At 45.3% G+C, this 14,674-nt stretch overlaps 1 long non-coding RNA gene across 2 annotated transcripts in view; it reads right to left on the reverse strand.

Annotated features, from left to right (window-relative positions):
• Nucleotides 1–4,107: 4,107 nt before the first annotated feature.
• LOC138116989 (uncharacterized) overlaps nucleotides 4,108–14,674 on the reverse strand; it is a 52,090-nt gene continuing 41,523 nt past the window's right edge. For both annotated transcript variants that reach the window (XR_011154435.1, XR_011154436.1), the window contains exons 2-3: nucleotides 13,792–13,912; nucleotides 4,108–4,467 (exon numbers count right to left, since the gene is read on the reverse strand). This is a non-coding gene — a long non-coding RNA (uncharacterized lncRNA). The remainder of the gene's footprint in view (nucleotides 4,468–13,791; nucleotides 13,913–14,674) is intronic.

The following is a 14,674-nucleotide window of genomic DNA, read 5'->3' on the forward strand; positions in this document are numbered from 1 at the left end:
CACAGCTCCCTGGAGCAGCTGCAGGCACGGGAAGGGTCCTTGTTAGAAGGATTCCAAAATGTCAAAACCCAGGGTCAGAGCAAGGAGTCTGCTGGAATTTTTTGGGGCACTGAGCCCCACATCCATATTTTGCCTGTGTGGAGGGAAAATCCTTCTCATGACAAGGTAATGGAGACAGATGGTGTACGACCTCTTTCATCTGGGGCTTCGTGTCTGCAGAGCTGGCAGTTATTACAAACTTTCTGTCTCAATTAACTCAACACTTCTGCTGGAGAACCCCAGGACATGCTGTTTGCAGCAGGGCAGATTTACTTTTCTGTGCAGACTCAAGCAGCTGTTTCAGACAGTGACTGAAAAGTTATGGCATTTACAGCTGAGCTTTTCCAGACTCTCCACTGAAACGGAATTGCGGAAATGTGAGTTGCATCTCCTCATCCCTGGATCTGTGTCTGTCAGATGGGAGGCCTGTCTTTGTCTCAGGGGATGAAATCCCACTTCCCCTTTAGAAATCCTATCTAGTCCCATCTACGTTCCCATTCCTCCAGCTCTTTCCTTTGGGAGCTTGCTGCCAGCCACAAATCCAAGGCAGCCTTTCCAAATCAATGCAACATTTACTTTGGACTTGAGGGTGAGTAACAATTAGCACTCTCTGCAGAGCTATTGATTGGACAATTACCAGCTGGATCACTGGGTAGTTTGCTTCTAGAAACTTTGAGCTCTCCCCCTCTTTCAAACATCTTCACAACAATTCCTTGAGCAGAGGACCCTTCATTCTCTGTAGTCAGCTCTGTGTCAATGTTGAAAAATCAAGCTGCAAAGCTGGGCTGTAGTAAGTTCTTCCCAACTAATTTCTTAGGATTCTTAGCTGAGCTGCCTCAAAGAGAGATTTTCTTTGAAGCTTTAGTCTGGAATTCCCACGGAGGAAGTTTTTCACACCTAAACTGGCATATTTAAACATCTCAACCATCAGCTTATGTACAGTAATTGTGAATTACTACAAAGCAACACCTCACTCAAAGTATCAAGGAAAGCAGATTTAAACATTATTTGAGTGAATAGAAGGGATTTTAAGTTAAGGGAGGATGAGGACTAATAAACCAGCAGTCTATGCTATAGGAAGCCAGCATTATATCCAGGAGAAAACACTGGAATTTAGGTCAGAAATTCCATAACTTACACACAGGTCACACATGACCTGGCACAGCAGCCCAGCTCCTACAGTTTTCCTCTCTCTCTCTGAGGAAGAAAACATGCTGCTCTCCCCCTCCACACCAATTTAGGTTTATAATTGTGTGTAACACGGTCTGATTCCGATTTCTTTGTAAGTAATTGTCTGCTGAGAGATCAGAAGAGATAATAACTGAGAATAAAGCAGCTCCCTTCACGTGAATAATTGCACCACCAGCCCGTTAGTGAGAGTCACAGCCAGAAACTTCCAGACTGCTGCTGGGACCAATGCAAAGTCTCAGGAATGCATAAGCAAATGCATTAGACACAATGCATCTACTGGAGCAGCGATTCATTCAACAAAGCAGCTCCTGGAAACATGGAAAAACATGTTCAGCACAGGAATAACTCATGGCTGTCCCCCCCCAAAGGGGAGCAGTTATTGTAAATTGGCACTACTTATACAGTGAGCACCTAAAAATAGATACTTTAGGTGGAAATACTAATTTTTCGTAAATATACTTTTGACAGGTGTATCACAAATGACAGTAAATTTCATCAGTTTTCAAATTTTCAGAGAAAGAAAATAAAAATTCCGTGGGCTTGCCTGGAATGGGAATTCCGAACGGAAAGGCTGAGGTTGTGCCCACCAGTGTCACCCAGGGGCGTTTTGGCTTGTTTCACCTTCCTCTCATTCTGTACCTTCTTCTTCCTTCTATCCCTTCTTCCTCTCATGCTGACAGGGTTTATATTTCCACACTCAGTGCAGAACGGATGTAGAGAATAATTCCTGGTTTCTCTGGCACGTGAGCAGCATATTTCTGATAGAGGGCTTTTAAGTGAGTTCCTTCCAGATCTGAGCTTTGGGGCCACCATGAAAAGAGGGACTTGCTGACCTGAGGTGGGAGAGTGCCCTGGTGCAAGCCCAGAAGCCAAGGGGTTACTGGCAAAGCCACAGAGACCTGGAAAGGGCCCCAGGAGCCTCACGGAGCTGTAGATCCACAAGGAATCTTGGCCTTAGCCCCGCATATCTTGGGACGTGAGTAATGTCTCCACCACTGCTGCTGCTCTGGTCTAACAGATGCCAGGCTAACTGGCTGGATCGCTACCCTTTCCACCATGGGATTGATCCAGCTGCCACTGGAGCCAGCTGGCGCCTGTCCACGGAGCAAAGAGGGGCTGGATCAGCCCCGCTGCCGCCGCTGTTTGTCCTTGTCCCGCTCCCTCCCGCCGTGCCACAGGCACTGGGAGCCCGAGGTCGGGACTCGAGGGCAAACCCTGGAATCCACAGCCATTCCTCAGAGGGGATGGAACTCCTATTTAAGGAAAGAAGCAAAGCTCAGAGAAGGTTTTACGACGAGGTCTGGAATGAGGCAAGGGAAAATAACGTGAGCGATTCAAATCCCAGCAGATGGGTTGGATGTTTCAGTCAGCCTTGAGATTTAATGGGTGGCACTGCCAAGGTGCACCCCAAAATGCGGCCCTGGGAAGAGGTTTCATCTGCTGACATCACAAGGATCAGTGTAACTCTGGGGAGGGCTCATTGCAGAGCCAGGCTTGGCTGCTCCAGCTACTGTAAAACCTGAGCACCACGAAGGCCCCCAGCCCGAAGCACAGCTAACACTTGGAATTGCAATTATCCTGCCTGCCTCAGGCTGCAAGCCCTGACCCTTGGTGGGGTCATGGACTGGTAGAAAGGGCACAGTGAAAGGCTGGGAAAGTGCTGATGGTTGAGAGCAGAGCAGTGCTGACAGCAGATGAGTGTTTCCAAGAGGCAGGGATGAGCAGGGCTTGTGTTTACAGCCTCTGAGGGCTCCTCTGGGTCAGGGTGCTCCGAAATGTAACACAATCCCACCCCATCCCACCCTGGACAGGGAATCAGGGTTTACAAAGGACGAGTGGACTTCTGGTTTTGAAAAAAAACAACCTTCCTCAGAGGGCTCTACATCAATCTGTCTGTGCTTGGCCTCCCTCTCTGTACGTGGGGAATATTTTGGGATTGATTCCCACTTATGAGTGGCTGCCCCTGCTGTTTGGGTGTATGTTACAGAAAACAGAGCAAACAAAGCAAAACCCCGACCCTGTAGAGTAGGAGTGTGGGGGTTATAAAGTCAGACAGCTGACAACAGGCAGAGAAGAACCTGAAACTGTTTCTAATTCATTTCTTCAAGGTATGTACCTCCTTCTTTGAATTTCGCCACTTAATGGCAGCTTATCCCCTCCACTGGGATAAGCTGCTCTGGGACCATTGTATTTTGGGATGAAATCCTGTTCCCATTTCAAGTGAAATTGCTCTTAATTCTCATAGCCCAGGGATTGCAGCATCTGTGCTGAAATCTGTGGGTTTCACACTCTGCAGGGGGGCGAATATTGGCTTCAGACACAGTTTTCATTGAGGATTTTATGGAAGGAGACATTCCAGTTGTTCAAAGGCTGCATTAAAAAATGTTGATTCTGCAAGGTTTTTAATTCGGAGCCAGATTTAAGGTAATAATTACCCTTTCCCCATGTCAGAATCAGAAATATGAAAAGTAGTTGTCAGAAGATTATTTATTAAAACCTGAGAAGTGAGGTGAGGGGGTTAAGGAGCTCTGGAAAACAGAAATCCCTAAGGAGCATGTCTGGTTGTTTTTTTCTGAAGGGGAAAGTTGCTTTGTTTGAGCCTTTTAAGTGTCTGCTGGTAGAGGTGAAGCAAAGCCCCACCCCTGAGGATGAAAACGGAACTGGGACTCCATCTCAGGGCAGTGGAGACACCAAGTGCCTTTTGTTTTGGAGGAGCCGACCCCTAGGGATTCAAAAGTCAAATACTTGACTCCAAAGAACAAACACAAAAATGTTTTGGGTTTTTATTGTTGTTTTTTGTTTGTTTGTTTTTTTTTTAATTACTGAAAATATAAAAAACGGATATAAAGATGAAGATTCACGTGGCTTTCTTGGTGAGGTGACACAGGAGTCACCCTATTGATGTTCTGCACAAACCTCTGATGCCTCCACCTCAGTGCCAACACTTCCAGGGAGCTGCCTCAAAATATGGAGGAGTGAGAGAAAATGCCTTCCCTGCCTCCACAGGGTGATGTGATCAACTCCAAGGCTTTTCCTCCTGCACTCCCTCCTTTTTATAACAATTTGCTTTTCCCTTCTGCTTTTTGGTCATCCTTTCTCCTCTCTGTTGGAGGAAAAACAGCTTTCTTATTTTTATTTTCATGGCTCCTGGGATGCTCGAATTACTGATGTATCAGGGTGGACCAGGATGTGCCAGCTGGGAGAATTCTGAAGGCAGCAGTTCCTTGGGTGCTGATTCTGCAAAGACACATTGGTGATATGGAGCAGTTGGAAATGCACCAAACTTACCCAGGCAGAGGACACAAGTGTGGAGGCTGCTTCTTTTAAAGAATGATCCAATGTTCATTCCTCCTGGATTGCAAGTTAAAATATCTTTTGAGGAAAGAAAAATCAGCTGTTCTTATTTTTGCTAGGATTTTTTTGTGTAGGAGTATAATAGGAATATAATTACCTTAAATCAGACATGGACCATGAAGGAAACAGATGCTTATTTCTTTCAGAGATTAGACAACCTTGCAGACTGCCCAATAGGAAACAGAATAGAAAGCAGGCAAATATATCTCATAAGCATCAGGCAAATTACAACATTGCTCAGGAAATAAGTAGATTTTATGACTGATAGAAAAAAAAAGTGCCTTTTTTTTTTTTAATGCAGGTTGTAGCAATATTTCATTAATTTTGAAGTTATCAGCCTCTCTAGCAGTTGTATTTTGGCCAGCTGCACTTCCTAGATCTGCCTGATGGTTTGAAAGAGGAGGAAAAAGGGTATTTCCTGAAAATACATGGAGCACATCTATAGCACAACGCCAGCAGCTTTCCTTGAACTGCCATTTGGGGGTTTCTGAGTTCAGGATTTTTCAGGAGCTGCTGATCATCACTTGCATGAGCCTCAAAGCCCACATACCTGTGAGGACCTGGGGCTGCTCCCCAGCCCGGATCAGCCCCAAAAGCAGCATTTTTGCTGTCAGAGTTGACTGACTGCCCTAAGATCAGCCTAGGAGCCTTAAAGCATCCTCTGGCCTCTGCTGAGGAGAGATTTTCCGGTTCATTAAAGCCCTGATGCATTAATGGCCTGTGCGTGATTTCAGGGACTGGTGTGCCGGGCTCCTGCAGTTCGTGCCTGGAGCTTGTTAGTGTTAGCAAGCATTGATTCCACTGGGAAGCCTTGGGGAAATGCCCTTAATCTCCCCTGACTGCGGGGTCCCCGCTGGGCTCCCGCTGCTGCCGGGGATGTGACTCTGAGGGAAAGTTTTTCCCTTTATAAAACTGCACCAGCTGCAATCGAGAGCCATTAGCTAATGGCAGCTTCATGGAGGCAGACACTTCGTTTTTACGTCGCCCAGGTTGTTGGAACCCCCAAGGGCTCCCACAAAAGATAGATACTGACTCAATTCTGGCTTCAGTTTCACCACTGTAACTCCTGTTAAGCTCAACAAGCTGGGACAGGGATGCTTTAGATAGAATTTTACCTGCTGGAAGGGCACTGTATATATATTAAGACAGAAGAGTGGTGTATATGTGCGAGTTATTATACACTGGGAAAAGAAAACTAACCAGAATAATTCAATTTCCTAGACAAAAGGTGGAAAGTACTAAAATTAAGTAGTAAGTAATTCAATTTTCTGGTTACAAAACAGAACATTCTTGGTAGAATTAATGAATGAATGCCGAGTTTCTGGGCCAGTGTTTACAAATCAAATCTCACAGTACACAGGTGGCAAGGGACAATAAAAAGTCTAATTCTAGATTAGGGTCACCAAGGAGGAGCTTGGAAGCTGGTTTATATTTTGAATAACTTTTTGCCTGTTGTGTGTAAGCCAGGGAGTTAGGGATGGGAACACTGCTTTCAGTCCCCTGTTCTGAATGCAGAATGACCTCCAGTGATTTTCAGGTTTACATTGTGTAAAGACAAGCAGAGCCTTACCCCAGGGAAAGTATGATCAGCTGTACGTCAGCAACGGCCCAAACAGGGAAACAGTGAAACTTAGAAAGAGAAAAGCAAGGTCCCTAAAGATAGACAAATTGTCTGGATAGTCCAGACATTGTTTTCTTATCTCTGACTAGGCTAGGGAAGTAGATTTGTTGGTCTTGACAAGGAAGCCCTTTGTACATTGTGGGAGCAGGAGAGCCTGGGGGACGAGAACAATGGGCTTCCTTCGACACCGGGATTGATTACCTTCAGGAAGTGCATGTGGATTGCTCAGTGATTGAATTCCAGTATTGCTTTCTCAGGATCATCTAATTATATTACAGACTCTATCCTGGTCCTTTAAATGGCCACAATCTCTTTTACCACAGTAATGAAATAACCACTGCTTAAAATAATGGTATTTTTGTAACAGGCTTTGCAGCCGGTGCTGGAGCATTTTGTGCTCTGACAGAGAAGGGAACTACAGGGATGTGTTGCAACATCCATGCAGGCAGGTGCTGTGGAACTGTCCCTTCAGTTCCGTGCTTCAGAGCTGCCTAAACTACATTGGCAGGAGTCTGTGGGAGGGAGAGAGCTTTATGCTGTTCCCACCATTCCCAGCCAGCAGTGAAATGGTTTCTAAGAGATAAGAAGGAAGAAACAGCAGGGCAGTGCTGGGTTCCTGTGGCATGAGCAGTTCCCCTGGATTTGGGGACAGTGTGTCCATTCAGAGGTAGAGGAGACATCACTGGTACAACACCTTTGGTAGTGAGGTCAGAGGTGGCAGCTCACAGGGAGCTTGGTGCTCCTTCAATTGCTTCACAAACAATCCAAACCTGTCTGGACCTGCCAGCAAAACACCAGGCTCACTGCTCCCCTCACAACCCAGCAAACTCCAGGCTTCTTTCTTGAGCAATCTGGTTTAGGAAAGTTTGCCCTTTCTGTTTTCATCACAATATTTATTTTCAGGGAGATGCCAGCTTGCCCCACAGCTGTGGCATTCATGGAAGACATTGAATAGGGGCACTCTGCATTGCCCAAGAACTGCCCTCAACTTGGATCTGGCACAAACAGGCCCTTGTGAAAAACAAAGGAGATTCATGGCTGTTTGCTTACAAACTTTTAAAAGCACAACTATAATTTATGGGAGATTTCCCTTTCCTGTCACCAGAGCCAGAGCTGGAGGAAAGCTCTGTGTTGCTTGCTGTGGTTATGTGCACACAGCCCTTGGATGCTGAGCTACCAAGGACATTTCCTTGCGCAGATGTTGGGGTTGTTTTGTGCTGAAAATGATGAATTCCAGAGATCACAAAAGCTAGAAAACTGTCAGCAAAGAGCTTGTGGTTCAGGGGAAGGAAAGGCAGCTGCTGGGAGCACCTCTCCCTGCAGGGCCCCTGCTGTGACCTCCACCTCTGGCAGGGAATCAGTGAGGAAGAATGGTATGTCAGAGCAGGAGGGAGCTCCCACATGGAGGTCAGTGAGAGCAGAGATGGCAGAGATGTTTGGGAATGAGCAGCGCTCCCAGAGTGCTCAAAGTTTGTGAATAAAGGCCGTTGTGGTTTACAAAAGATGCTTTACTGAAAAGAGAACTCAAATTGCCAGAAATGACTCCCTGCCATTGCTACCTTGATATTTCACTGTCTAATTAAATCAATTTTTTTTCTGATTTGTTCAAAATCAGTTTGTGACTTTTACAGCCCAGTTCTGTGACAGAGGAGACAGACCCATGAGTAAATCATTTCTCCTTTCCAACTGACCTTTTGCTACTGTGGATTAAAATCTCCACTTTATTTACAAACATCAGCTCACTGAATGAGCTGTTGAGGGCTGCAACTGTTGATCGATGCTAAGGTCATCTGAAACATCAAAGCAAAGGCTATTTATGAGCAAGGATGGAAAAAACATGGCAAGTTGCCTCTCTTCCTTCCTGGCTGTGTGCAGCAGCCATGGCTCCATCCATTGTGAGAGTATTTTAGAAGCACAGGCTGCAACTTTTATGGGCTGAAGATTAAATATCCAGTGTGGCCTCAGTGGCAGCAAACACAAATCTCCTGATTCCTCGGAGCTTCAAGTGGCACTGAGTCCTGTGCAGGGGATAAATGTGGCAGTGCAGATGCAGGAGAGGAGGAGGAAGAGGAGGAGGTTGCACCTGGGATTGGAAGCATCAGGCTGGGATTGATGTCGAAGGCTCTGTGTCAGCGTTACCTACTGGGCTGTCCCACCCCAGCAATTAAAGTCACTCCCATAAACAGTCAAAATGGCTTTATCAGGATCAGCAAAATGATATAGAATCCTTGCTCGTTCCTAAGTTTATGTGAGCAGGGAGATCCCTTTATCCCCTCAGCTCTAGGACTTAAATCAGAGATGTCCCCTTGACATTCACTTCCTCAGCTTTTCCAAGCTGCAGATCCCACAAATAACACCAGCCAGGATTCTTCCCCCACCAGGTTGGATTTCTCTCAGTCCTATTTGAATCAAAATGTGTTTTGTTGTTTTTCATCTAATTTTGCTTTTTGCTCTTCTGTTTTCTTTTCCTGGCAGATTGAGAAGATTAAAAGGAGTAATTAATTTTTCAGATAAAGTATTTCCCTGAACTTCCCTGGTCAAGAATTGGGATGTTTGCAATAGATTTCAGGTTCACACAAGCAACTGTTCTCTGTTTTTCTTGCAAAAGCCCCAAATTAAACACACAAATCAAGAGTATCAGTAGCTTAGAATCTTGTCAGAAACCATAAATAACATGCAGTTTATTCCAAGGAAGCATATTTTGGAAAATACTTTTGCCTTTCAAAAAGCCTACAGGGTGGTGCAAAAGGAGAGGAAAACTGGGCACAGTTTCCTCTTGTTCCCACTCCTCTCATTATATTTTACCTTGACATTTGTAATTTACCAGATAAATGATTTGCACCAAAATGGGAATATTTCCATTGCTGTGGCAGGATGTTCATCCAGAAGAATACTTGTGAGGCTTGTTCCTTCTGTGTTTGGCTACTGACCTCAGAGGGCTATTTTCCACTGTGCATGACACTCAAATATAGCTCCCAGGATGTATTGGGCTAAATATAGCCACCCAAAAAAGGCATTTGTATTAAAAAGCACCAATATATCCATTTCCCCAGGCATGACAACCTTTCAGCTTTGTTTGGCAGTTGAGAAGAAGTGAGAACACTGCACTGCTGTTTTTACTTAGAGAAGGGAGCTGAGCCTGGAGTTGGTTCAGACTCTTTACTTCTCTCAAAGTTTTTTTTTGTGGTAAAGCTGCTGCCTGGAACCCAGGGTAGATGTCAGATCCCCAAAACGGGCCTTCTCCAGTTTCTGCTGGGAAAAGCAGACTGTTTTCTTTGCAAATACAAGTCCCACATAATTTCAGCCTTTGGTAACCTTTTCCCTCAGGCCCTTGCGCTTTGCTACACCTCAGGTTCTTGGGTGCATGCTTTGCCTTGAACGTGGGCTGAGAAAGAGCAAATGAGCCTGTAACCTTGTGGAGACAAAGAGGGGATACTCAGATGCACAATTTCTCACAACTTCCTCAAAAACTCTTGGCTTGTCTTTCAAACTTATGTCCTACCTTAGGCCCTTACATCTCCATCACACCCCAAACACCAAGGCCTCCACCTCTCCACCTGAAGACTGTAGGCTTTTTTCACTTTTCTAAAGCCATCTTCCAAAAAACCCCAAATTCCAAGCCCAGAACACGTCAGTAATCTTCAGGTGAAGGTCACTGGCAAGTGGGTAAAAGCAGAGGATTTTGGCTGCATGAGGCTTTAAGCACCTTCAATGAGTTAAGTCCCGTTGAAGGAGGCCTCATGTGCTTAAACTTCCAGATGGGCTGTAGGATTTTGCTGGTTTGGGATCTTGGACCACAAAGCACACAAAAGGAGATCTGTCAGGCTTCAGATGAGCCACAAGGGCAAATTTAATCTGCTTAGAAATGTGCAGCTGACTTGATACAGATTTTCTGGTGCACAGATCAAAGACAGCGCTGCACACTGGTCTGGCCTGAGCCCCCATGTGTGAAATAGATGGAGAAAAATGAGCAAATGTAAGGAAACTGTGAATGGGGCTTCCATGTATGATAGATCCCCTACATTTCGTAAAGAGGCCTTGCCTGTTGGCTGGGAGCAAGGAGAGGGGAATGCAGGAATTTTGTTGCTGTCCTGTGACTGCTTCAGACAAACCCCCAAAACTGCTCCAACTACTGAGAGTTTGCTGCCAGCTTCTTTCACCTCCTTGGAGAAAATTCATTCTTTGAGCCTTCTGGGAGAAATGGTTTGGCAGAAATGATTCCAGACTGGAGAGGATGGGATGGGTTTTATATTTACAGCACCATGGCCTATACAGTATAGAACAATTCAAAGGGCTTTGGGGATTAGGGAACAAGTTGTGTGGCTCTCTGAGGTTGCTGTTGAAATTAAAAAGGAAAAATAAAGCTGGTTTTGAGGCTTCTGATGTGTTAGGAGTGCCTCTGCTGTGCTGCAGTGCTCCTGGCACAGAGGGGTCACAGCCAGAGCTCTCTGTGTACCCCTGGCTGACACGGCCTGACCTGCAGGATGCTTCCATCAGCCTCCCTCCTTGTCCCAGAGGACACAGGGAAAACTTTGTGCCTCTCTGGGCCGCTTGATCTGAGGAATAAAATAACAGATTTTGTGGGAGAATTTAAGTGGCAAAATAGAAATGTTCTCAGAGCAAGGATGTGAAGATTCGTTGTTTCTGTGAGCTGCCATAAACCAGGGCTCTGCAGCCTTCCCCAGACAGGACCTTGACAGCAATCAATAACTAGAAAAATGAAGCCAATTGTTGGCAGCAGGATTTAATATCTCTTTGATACGGTGCTTTGTTTTATTTCTGTGCCTGGCTGTGTCATCTGCTGGGACAAGATCTGGGAGGAGTGAAACAAAATCCAATTTTTGTTGCACTTCCACAGAATGAGCAAGTTTGTTTTGCACCATGAGATGAGATTGTGCAGCCAACAGAATAACTGCTCTGTCCTCTCTTTGTCCCCCATCCCCAAATTCCTGAATTCCCCTAAAAGGTTAAATATAGCTCTGCTTTGACCTGGAAAACGAGATATGTCTAACGGATTTTTAAGGATTAACTTTTCCAAGGTGCATTATTTAACTCATTACTCCAGTGCTCAGCTGAACTGTCAGATTTGGGCTCTGTTGTGACACTTGGGATAATCTCCAATTAGACACAACAGATTCTGCTGGGAAGGCAGACAGAAATCAGGCAGTGCCCAGCACTGGGGCTGTATGGGCAGACTGAGCAAAACAATGCTCAGGGGTCCCCTGGCTCTGTGCAGGGACAGACAGGGCTTTGCTGGGACAGGGATTTGTGATGTGAGCCAGCAGTGAAGTGGAGGAGTCAAATCCTTGGCACACTTGCCTTGCAATGTGAGGAGATGACAAGGCTGTTTATTCTGAGACTTTCAGAAATTTGTGCTACAGGTTTGTGGGGTTTCTGCTGTAATCCCAGCTCTCTCTCCTCCCCACAGCACACTGAGAGCTCTCCTTGTGGCACAAGTGGGACACAGAACAAGAAAGCCAACACTTATACAACATCTGCTGTTGGAAGTACAGGACCTATTCATCTGACTAGCTTTAAACATGAGTTTTAACCTTAAAACAAGTATTATTTCCTAGTCTTAATCAAGTGCTGCAACAATATTAATCAATGCCCCAAGTCCTGATTGTGTTGACAACAGTTTCATCTGGAGTTCAGAAAGGTGATAAACAGTTATTTTCATGGTTTGTTTACAAACTCTCCCCTTCTCTCTCCAGGAAAATGTGTGTTTAGAAAATACCTCTGATGACATGAGCACGGTTTATTGTTTGAGTTAAATGAATGTCAAAGACTTAATTAGTTACACATTTCCCTAGCAGGAAATGGGAAGCCATTAGAGCTACTGCATTAAAATACCCCTCAGCTACTGCTTCTTTGCAGATGATTCCCATTTGGCTCATCTGCATTTCCCCGGGAGTGGCTTCAGCAGAGAGGCTTGAGGAGCAGCACAGGATGAACTTCACCACAGAGAAGTGATGCTGGCAGGTCCCCTGTCCTGCCACATGTGCCCACATCTGGAACAAGAGCTCTGCACCCTCCCATCCTCACCTTCCCCTTACAACAAGGCAATAACCCTTTGGTCAGCTGGATCAGCTGTCCTGGCTGTGTCCCTGCCCAGCTCCCTGTGTCCCACCAGCCTCCTCACTGCTGGGGTGGCTGAGGAGTAGAAGAGGCCTTGGCTCTAAGCAAGCTCTGCTCAGCTTAACCAAAACATCCCTGAATTACCAACAGCTTCCAGCACAAATCCAAACCACAGCCAGATGCCACATGAAGGAAATGAACTCTGTCCCAGCCCAAACCAGCACACCTACGCTCCCTGACTCACCCTGTACCATCCTTCTGTCTCCAGGAGGAAAGCCACACCTATTTCTGTGTGCAATTTCAGCCCTCTGGTGTCACCTGTCACCTACAGCTCAAAAATAACACCCATCCTTTCCCTTTGCAGTTTTGTCTGCATAACCAGAACAAGCAAAGGAATAGAGAAGGCTCGAAGAGTGTGAGCTGACACAAAGGGTTTCAGCTTGCTCCAGTTCCCAGCAATCTGCTCTGAGGATAATGAGGAAGATGAACTGCTCATTTCAGTTCAGGGCCACGTTGAAATGAGCTGAGCTGCTTAATTAATGAATATATTTAAAACAAGGAATAGAGGGATAAAAATCACTGAGAGGTGCAATTATTTTGACAGATGCTGTGAGTAAGGTCCTGTAATTCCTCATGGAAGGCGTGTCCTGAGCTAATTGTAATGCGGTGATTCCACAAACAGGCTCCTCTGGGGGACTCCTTTGCTTTGGGTGGAATTGGTCCTTCACTGGGGCTTCATTCAGGGCCTTCTGAGACCTCATCAAAAGCTGAAAAATGTTGGTTTATAATATAATGTAGAAAATGGGGTGAGAGCAGCCACTGCAGTTTGGATTAGTGAGCTGAGACAGGATCTTGGCACCCTGGCCTTGAGCTCCTGGCTGTGTTGCTGTTGAACACCTGAAGGGCACATCCAGACAGGCACAAACATGGCCTAAACCATCCCAGGAATACCTTCATGATGTCGTGGTCTGACAAATGGCCAAGGGCAAGGGCTTGTGAACCTTTTTGTCAAAGGTGCTCACTGAAATTCTTTAACTCTGCCCCTGCAGATTGAGAACAGCACATCTGGAGAGCCAGACTCCTCCTCAAACACTTATCTGTGATTTATGTCATATCTAGCTTTTAATCCTCCTCATAAGTCAAAACACAGGGCTTTCTCTTTTTTTCAGAGTACCCAAGGTAGTCACACAAAGTTCAGACTTTGGACTCCCTGAATCCCAGCTGCTCTGAAATTCTTGCTTTAAACTCAAATCCAGGCTTGCTTCATGCAAGCGTAAATCTCAAAGTTGTGGAGTCTTAGAAGTCGGGCCTCAAACTTTCTTAAGCAATTTGCCATTCAAGGACAAATATGGAGAGAAGTGCTCATTTCGAGTGAGGTCTGATTTTGTTTGGAAATTAAATCTATTTACACGAGCTCTTTGCATCTTAACAGCCATGGGTAAATCTCCTGTAACCCCACATGGCATTATCAGTTCTGTTTGAGAAGCTACAGAAAGCTGAAAACTCACATTTTCTAATTTCAGAGACTTGTTTGCTTTCTTATTTGATAGCATCCTTTCTCTTCTGACGCTTCATTTCTTCCATCTCCAGCTACGAATGACTCTTCCATTACTCCAGGACTATCAAATACTGCAAAAGATGAATTACATGGAAATAGATGTTTGGTGCTTTGTTAATGCTAGTCAGCAGTAACAATCCAAAAAGCATTATAAAGACTCTAAAAGCCACTCAGAAAAAGAGATAACATTCATTTAATTTATTTTAGTGATGCTGTTAGTGTCATCCTCAAATGTCACACAGCATTTTGCCTTCTTTTAAAGGCAGTTGAGGATCTGACTGCAATTCTAGTACCCATTCTGCCACAACTGTTGATTTAACTTGAAAGTGGGAGTGTTTTTATGGTGCAGAAAATGTCACAATAGAAACATTCCGAGTGGAAGGATCTGAAAGCACAGCATGGCATTGCAAACTGGAACTGGGGTGGGGGCTCAGATCAACTCTAGAATTACACAGGGAGATGCCTCTGCTGAGACATTTAAGAGTGGTTTTGTAATTTTTTAAGAATTCAGCTCTCCCAGTTGAAGTAAAGAGCTTTTTAAGTTAAGATACTGCAATGTTCATGCATATGATGATTTTTTTAATAGGAGGAAGAAGATGGAGAGTCTTTACTGACTGAATATATGCCCATGGAATGACTTGTGAAATATCTGGATACACAAACTGAGATCAAGGAGAATCTGTGCTTTGAAAGGTTAATTGGCAACAAAGTGCCATGGAGTGGAGACTGGGCCCTCAGCAGCACCTGGGTGCCCAGCCACAACTCAGCTCTCCAGGTTGTTCTCCTGCAATTCTCACTGGTGCAGCTGCTCTGAGTCACCTGGGGCAGCATCT

Source organism: Aphelocoma coerulescens, chromosome 11, assembly GCF_041296385.1.
Source record: "Aphelocoma coerulescens isolate FSJ_1873_10779 chromosome 11, UR_Acoe_1.0, whole genome shotgun sequence".
NCBI classification, from domain to species: domain Eukaryota; kingdom Metazoa; phylum Chordata; class Aves; order Passeriformes; family Corvidae; genus Aphelocoma; species Aphelocoma coerulescens.